Genomic DNA, 8,505 nt, shown 5'->3' with positions numbered 1-8,505 from the left:
TTTTAATTAACATTTTATCAATAATACTTTAACTTTTAGTTTTAACTAACTGTTTTGGTGAGTATGCTTTTATCAATCTCATTAAAGTTCGCAAGATACTTAATCTGTTAACCGGGGAAATACGTTTCATCATTCAAGTTGTCAATCTCCTTGATATAATAATTTATTTAGCAATTCTTTATCCTTTTATGTCGTTTTGCTTCTCTCGAAGATAAATCACATCTTGTAAAAACTGAAGATTAATCTGATATTGATTACCTCTCATTAACTTTCAATTTTATAATTATAGAAATTCCTAGCTCTGATTAATAGAATGTTTTTACAATCATTTCTAATTATTATACAATGCCATAGTAATAATTGGTAAAAAAAAAGAAGTAAAGTCTGCTCGTTAAAATATTGTTAATAATATCTATCTTGTAAAAAAATGTTGTGAAAAACTGAAATAGAGTTGTAATTGATGGCGAAAAAGAAAAAAATTAATACAAGTCATATGAGATTTATTCTTAAATAAATGTAACTTCAGTTTTACGTGAAACCGGACACGTTGTGCATTAATTCTTAGAACGTGTTCTTCGCATTTCCAAATGGTTTGTTTCTGCTTATTTCTAGGAACATGATTCAATGTATTCCTGAAAAAATTAACATCTCCTGAGCTGATGTATAATTATTATTAATGAATATATTGTTTAATGATGATTTAATTTTTAGTATTTTCTGAAATATACGTCTATATATTTATGTGTTCTTATTGCAGTTTATTTTTTTTTTCCTTACCATGAAAATAATTCATCTTTATATTATAACTTTTATTTTCAAAAATAAGTATTTTAGAATTGAAATAGGGAATGTGTTAACTATTTAAAATAAGCTAGAACTTCCATCCATATAAAATGGGTATTCAGTGTTTTGCAACTCCCTTTCACTTTAATTTACAGTATATACAAAAAAGCATCAAGCACTGTTACAACTTACTATACTGAATATATTTAAATACGACATAGTAGTACAATTAAGTACTTAAATAATATATATTATTTTAATATTTTTTGAAACATTTTTATATTATATTATTATCTTGAATGAATTAAAATTGGGATGAATATATTCAATATAATCTATATTTACTTTTAACATTTTTTTGAAATATAATTGTGTTATATTAATACCTTTAAATCTGTTTTAACTAAAATGTGTCATGGTGAAATTCATGTATTGTTTAACATTAATGTCATATTTAATTATATTTTCTTTGAAAATGTGAAGTGCAGAAGTGGAAAAAAAGTTTAATCAAAAAGTACAGTTTAATTAATAAATCGGCAGATTAATTAATAAAATGAAGTTATTTGTTGCTGTAGTTGATTGGACTCGGAATATTACGAGTAATATGTATTGCGTATCAATTATGATCGATAAACGTGTGTAACTGGAAGTTTGTCTATGGTCTGCGTGGCACAATCGTTAATTATACCTTCGCTTGATTGTCCTTGAATGATAAGCCACGATAATGATAGTGTATTAGCGGTAATTGCATCATGGCAGAGCGGTTCCCTCTAATATTTTATAAAAATTTGAAACGTTGCGATAGAAAAACATAGTTAGTAAACTAGACTGCGGATTTTTATGCAAATTCGTGTTTTTAAAAGCATAAGAAGAAATTAAAAAAAAAAAAAAAAAATAGGACTTTGACAACAAAATATTTTTATTTTAATATGTAAAATACAAATATATATAACAATATAAAATATAATAAAAATCTATAACGAAGTATAGTGCCTTCAATAACATTTGACACGTAAAATATAAAATATTTTATACATCTTTTTATATTGTGTACATTCTTTGCAAATTTTCTAAATTAAATGCATATAAAATCACAGTCTTGTATTAATAATTAATTCTGAAGTATGGTACTAAGGTAATTTGGATTAGGGTACTAAAATTTCGGCTATTTAAATTTACTTTTTTTTCATTTTCCGTGGAGATTAATAATAAAATTGAATTAAGTTAAAAATTTCAAAATTAAGTAATTTAAATCTAAATTATTGATATAATTATCATTACACTAATAATAATATTGGTATAATGAAGAATTGATACTTTTTTATAATTTTGCATTCATTATTTGTAAAATTAGTTGGAATTCTGAATCTATCAATGACAAAATTAATAATAAAATACAAAATAAAATTAAATCCGGTAAATAAAATTTTAATAAATAATTAACATATGTTACTTACTATAATTGTACAATTACTAATAATCTGACAGTACCATCGCATTGCTTATTTAAATTTTTAATTTAATTTAATTTAATTCGATTGCTAATCTCTATTGTGGAGAATATAAAATGCAATAAAATAAATATGAAATTTTAAAGTAATTCAACATAAATTACTACATCAAGTTATCCAACAGTTTGATGTTGCTTGACAATTTCCGGTGCAAGCGACGTTGCGTACGGCCCTGCAGAAGGAGCAATAAGCAGTACGCTTCTGTAGTAGTAAAATACGAAGAGAGTGTGATCAGTTGTATATATTGTGTACTGTTTGTGTGCAAGGAGAATCCGCATGTAACTGACTGCCATATGACGTGGAGATCCGTGCACACTTCGTGTAGTAATGGAATCAATTAACGACTGAGATTTCTCTATATACGTGTTCATTCATTCTAAATAAACAATGGCCACTTTTTCGATTCCTTCATTTTGCTTGCCAATGTTTGTTCAGGAGTATTAATTCTTTACATTGTTATGTAAACATAAATTTAGGAAAGGTTATCTTTTACTTTTTATAAAAATCTACGTACTTGTTTTTAAAGAAATATATACAATGCAAGTAAATTCATTCGTTGAAATAATACAATAATAATTATTGTTCTAATACTTCCAAAGCTTGATTAAAAAATTCAAACTGATCAACTGCGCACTTTCTAGTGTCATAAAATAATTAGGAATTTCCTGAATCTGAAAGCTGCATTCTCAATTATCTTCTTTATTAATTAGATTAAACTGCAACGCATATTTTGTATTAGTCACACGTAGGCATCAGACGCGTGCGCGAAGAATCTGACGCGAGCGTGGCATTTGAAAATCGTGTACAGAGAAGTAGAAATACGCTTCATTTAATCGACTATCACACTAAAAAAATCATATACTCGTAATATTCGCTTCATTTAATCACTATCACTAAAAAAATCATAGACTCGTAATATTTGAGAATTCCCTGATGCACTGTCAGTATCAGTTTTCTTACAATTAGGTTAAGTTGCAGTGCGTATTCGTATAATTGGACGCATGCGCAAAGAACGTTGCGCGCAACATTTCAACTCTTGCGATTTTTTCCAATCAATTTATTTAAATACATATATATATATTTATTTAAATACTATTAAATTTTATTCTTTCAACAGTTGAATTACGAAAAAAGAAAAAAATTCCAGAATTACGACTGATTTCGACTCTTACAATTTCACGAAACTGAAGTATATTTATATCATCGCCGAGCTCGATTGTAAATCAAACCCATCGCTGCGCGCTCGCCGCTCGTCGAGTGCGCTGCTTACGGATCTCTTGAACGTTCGGGCAGCAAGTGGAAACGGCTCGGGGAGCAGTGGAAGAGGAAAAGAGGGGAAAAATGGAGGGAGGAGTGGAACGGCCACGGCAGGGCATTTCGTGGAATGTCCTGGCGTCTCGGACGAACAACAGGCGGAACTCCGATCGAGCACAGGCCCTCGGCGTCTTCTAGACTGACTGGTTGGAGCTGACTGGTTAGTTTATTCGCCTATACACCAGCCTGCCCGACTCTTACGTTCCGTGGCTCAGTTTACATCGGCTCCAACAATCAACGGTCGAGGCCTTCCTTCGTCTTCACACCGCTGCCACTATACGTACCAACGTACTATTGCGGCCAGTTCTTTCTCCTCTCTTCTCTCTCTCTCTCTCTCCTTTTTTTTTTTATTTTTTCGTTTTTCCCCTCGTCGCCGTTCTCCGATTCGTTTCTTACACTTCTTCCCTCTGTCTTTTTCTCTGTGTTCTTCTTTTCTTCTACGTCTTCTCTTCTTCTTGGATTTTCTGCTTTTGATAAAGGATTTCCCTTCGTTTAGTTTTATCTTTCTCTCCATCTATGTTTTTCTTTCTTCTTTCTTATTTTCCTCGCCACGTGTTCTCAGTTTTCGAGAATTTCTTTCAGACCTTTTTCGCTTTGCTACGTCTTCGAGTTCCATCGCTGTTTCTCCCCTCCTCCTCTTTTGCCAGCACGTGCTTGATAGTTTATTTTCATTTTTTTCTTTTAATTGTATCATTACCAGTTGTAGTCACTCATATCAAAGATTTATATTATTACTATCAATTACATTATTGTAATTATTTAACTTGGCGGTGATCGATTATTATTATTATATTATGTATATTAATGTATATTTAGGTATTTATCATAGTAATTTATTTTGCTTATCAGCAAACTGTGAATTTTTATAGAAAAAAATATCAATTACATTATTATTGTAATTATTTGACTTGGCGGTGATCGATTATTATTATTATATTATGTATAATGTATATTTATCATAGTAATTTATTTTGCTTATCAGTAAACTGTGACTTTTTATAGAAAAAAATATAAATTACATTATTATTATAATTATTTAACTTGGCGGTGATCGATTATTATTATTATATTATGTATATTAATGTATATTTAGGTATTTATCATAGTAATTTATTTTGCTTATCAGTAAACTGAATTTTTATAGAAAAAAAATTGCCTAACAGATTGCACATAACATGAAAAATATAAATGTCCAAAGAACGATTTTTATTTGATACACTACTGTGAGGTAGTCTCGTTTTTTTAAATTATGTTTTTATAATTATGTTTGTGAAAGAACAAATATGCATAAAAACACATTCTATCATTATAACGCTGTTATAATTAATTATCCTCTCTTGTTTTTCAAATGAAAGAGAATGAAATTAAATAAAACTAAATTTTCAATTTCAATGTCTCTTTTTTAAATAAACTGGCCCACTCTGTACATTATTTTATACATTTTATACCCTTTACATTTCATTAATATTTTATTATTATCACATGATTTTTATACATTTCATTCATTTTATGCATTTCATATTGTTATATATCTCGCATATAATTATGAAACTCTGCCAGCAAAGTTACAAATATTCATAAATAAATAGACATCACGTCTACAACGATCTTGTAACTGTATACAGGGTGATCACTGAAAAACTGAATGGTTTGAAAAAGTCATAACTTGTTCATTTCCAATCTTTCTTATTTTCTTTTTCTTATATGTTACAGAGCATCTTCCCTGGAGATTAATTATATTCAATTACATCAGTTCTATTTCCAAATAAAATAATAAAAAGTTAAAAAAAAAACGTGTGTTTGCAAAAGTTTTATATTATTCAGTCTTTTAATTTTAATAAAACCACCCCTGCGTATATACGTCTCGCGAACGTTTCCACGATTTGAACGTTCCGCTGTGTGTAAAAATGTCGAACTGAAGTCGCATTGTCATTCTCAACGTTGCGCCCCGAATACGTAGCACCCTTTTGCCAACCACCTACTGACGGAACACCCTGCGAGCACGTTTGAAAAATTCTGACCTACTGCTGGCCTGACCTAATGAGTACAGAAATTGCTTGGGATCAAATGGAATGAAGAAATTTGCCGCATTTCCCAGTTCCCCAAGAATGCTCTTATTAAGAACTGTCGGTGCTCGGCGAGTTCGTGTCTGGACTCACGACCAGTGTGTCACTCGCTATCGAAGGATGTCGAGAAAAGTATTATAACGCGTATTTTGTTAATGAGGATGCAAAAAAAAAAAAAAAAAAAAAAAATGGCAACTTGAAGTAACCGAATCTGGTAATTGTGATTTTCATTTGTCACAGTTCCTTTGATTTTTATTATTATTGTCTGTTGTATCGTGTCGTTGTTGTTCTTAATTCCTACTTTCATTTTTATTTCAATCACTATTGCAATTAGTTTTTAATTTTATCTCGATTACTATTATTGTTATTATTACTGTTATTTTGTCTCCGGTAGGTAATTTCTTTTAACAAACATCTGTTTAGAGACAACTGTTTCAAGTATCTTGAAACTTCTATATTTTCAGATTGGTTTCTAATTAGAAATGCAATGCTAATGAAATTGCAAGATGTTTCATTAACACACATAATATACACAATATACATAATATACATAATATACAATAGGTAATAGACATAATAGACAACATATATAATAGACATAATATACACAATATACACAATATACATAATATACATAATATATAATAGGTAATACAAAAATATACATAATATACACAATATACATAATCTACACAATACACATAATATACATAATATACATAAAATACAATAGGTAATTTTTTTTAACAAACATCTGTTTAGAAACAACTGTTTCAAGTATCTTGAAACTTCTATATTTTCAGATTGGTTTCTAATTAGAAATGCAATGCTAATGAAACTGCAAGATGTTTCATTATAACACACATAATATACACAATATACATAATATATATAATATACAATAGGTAATAGACATAATAGACATAATAGACATAATATGCACAATATACATAATATACAATAGGTAATACAAAAATATACATAATATACACAATATACATAATATACAATAGGTAATACAAAAATATACATAATATACACAATATACATAATATACATAAAATACAATAGATAATTTTTTTTAACAAACATCTGTTTATAAACAACTGTTTCAAGTATCTTGAAACTTCTATATTTTCAGATTGGTTTCTAATTAAAAATGCAATGCTAATGAAACTGCAAGATGTTTCATTATAACACACATAATATACACAATATACATAATATACATAATATATAATAGATAATACAAAAATATACATAATATACACAATATACATAATCTACACAATACACATAATATACATAAAATACAATAGGTAATTTTTTTTAACAAACATCTGTTTAGAAACAACTGTTTCAAGTATCTTAAAACTTCTATATTTTCAGATTGGTTTCTAATTAGAAATGCAATGCTAATGAAACTGCAAGATGTTTCATTATAACACACATAATATACACAATATACGTAATATACATAATATACATAATAGACATAATATACACAATATACATAATATACATAATAGACATAATATACATATACATATAACATACATATGTTATTGATACGTAAAAATCCAGCCATCATATACACAAAAAAAGATACAATATTTTGGAAAAAAAAAAAAAATGCAGCGTGCCAGTGCTATTTTGACCAACAATGAGTCAAGTTTCTTCACGCTGTCTATGGTATTACGCAAGTGTCTACGAAACTTATCGATTACCGCTGGCTACCGTTTACTTACCTGTTACATCGGCTGAACAAACTGTCGCAACCAACCGTGCCTCTCCTTCTTTTTCCGAAGGGACCTTGAAACGTGGAAACCGCAGGTGGAACGGATCCTCTCGTACGCCTTTTGTACACCTGCCGGTCATCCCTCTTCAGGGGAATTCCTTGGCTGCGTTGGCCCAAACACGCGAGAATTTCGACCGCGAACGAGCCAGTTCAATCGATTTATCCTGTCGAGGACCAAGCAGAGACTCGTCACAATATGCCAAATGCTCGATTGGTTTTTCCGAAATTTCGAAGGCCGAGAACCAGTGACGATGAAAATAAAAAGCTTCGAAAGTAGAAAAAGAAGTCAATAGAAAATTAATTGAAAAATTAAGAATCCACTCTGCCACATTAATTCGAAGCTGTGAATTTATTATGGATGTCTAACTCAGTTTTTCGCAAATTTGTAAAATTCGTGAATTATACAGTTTATGATAAAAGACATTATAAAATCATGAAATTATAAAATTATAAAATTTATGATACGTGAAAATATTTAACGCAATTGATATTACGAAATATTCGACAGAAATGTAACAAGAACGTTTAATGTAATTGTGCTAATATTGTAATATTTAGTGGAAGAGACAAATTTCTTTGTTAGGATCAATTCGTTTGAAGCGTGTTGATAGAAATATAAAATTGTATAAACATCCGTGGTCTACTGAAGCTATGCGCATAATTTGATTAAAAAAAAATAATTTACTACGATATCAAGATAGGGGAAGAATTATTTATTTTTATTTTAATTTATATTTTTTAATTACATTTTATACTTTATTTATAATTTATATTTTACTTTATTTATATTTTATACTTTATTTATAATTTATATTTTACTTTATTTATATTTTACGTTTTGTCACATGGTACTTATTTTTTATTTATATTTACATTATTAATATTATTAATTATCATTTTATATTATTATTATTTTGTCACATGGTACTTATTTTTTATTTATATTTATATTATTAATATTATTAATTATCATTTTATATTATTATTATTTTGTCACATGGTACTTATTTTTTATTTATATTTATCTTACTAA

The 8,505-nt window shown here is 28.4% G+C and overlaps 1 long non-coding RNA gene across 1 annotated transcript; it reads right to left on the bottom strand.

The window, feature by feature from the left end:
* Nucleotides 1-3,544: 3,544 nt before the first annotated feature.
* On the bottom strand, nt 3,545-7,738 carry LOC122531178. Its single transcript, XR_006307214.1, has 3 exons — nt 7,423-7,738; nt 5,481-5,645; nt 3,545-3,923 (listed from the first exon to the last, which is right to left on the bottom strand). It is a non-coding gene; the product is annotated as an uncharacterized LOC122531178 (long non-coding RNA).
* Nucleotides 7,739-8,505: the final 767 nt, after the last annotated feature.

Source organism: Frieseomelitta varia, unplaced genomic scaffold, assembly GCF_011392965.1.
Source record: "Frieseomelitta varia isolate USP_RPSP 00005682 unplaced genomic scaffold, Fvar_1.2 scaffold_38, whole genome shotgun sequence".
Lineage (NCBI taxonomy): Eukaryota > Metazoa > Arthropoda > Insecta > Hymenoptera > Apidae > Frieseomelitta > Frieseomelitta varia.
The sequence above is the reverse complement of the archived record's forward strand: the minus strand, read 5'-3'. Positions and strand labels throughout refer to the sequence as shown.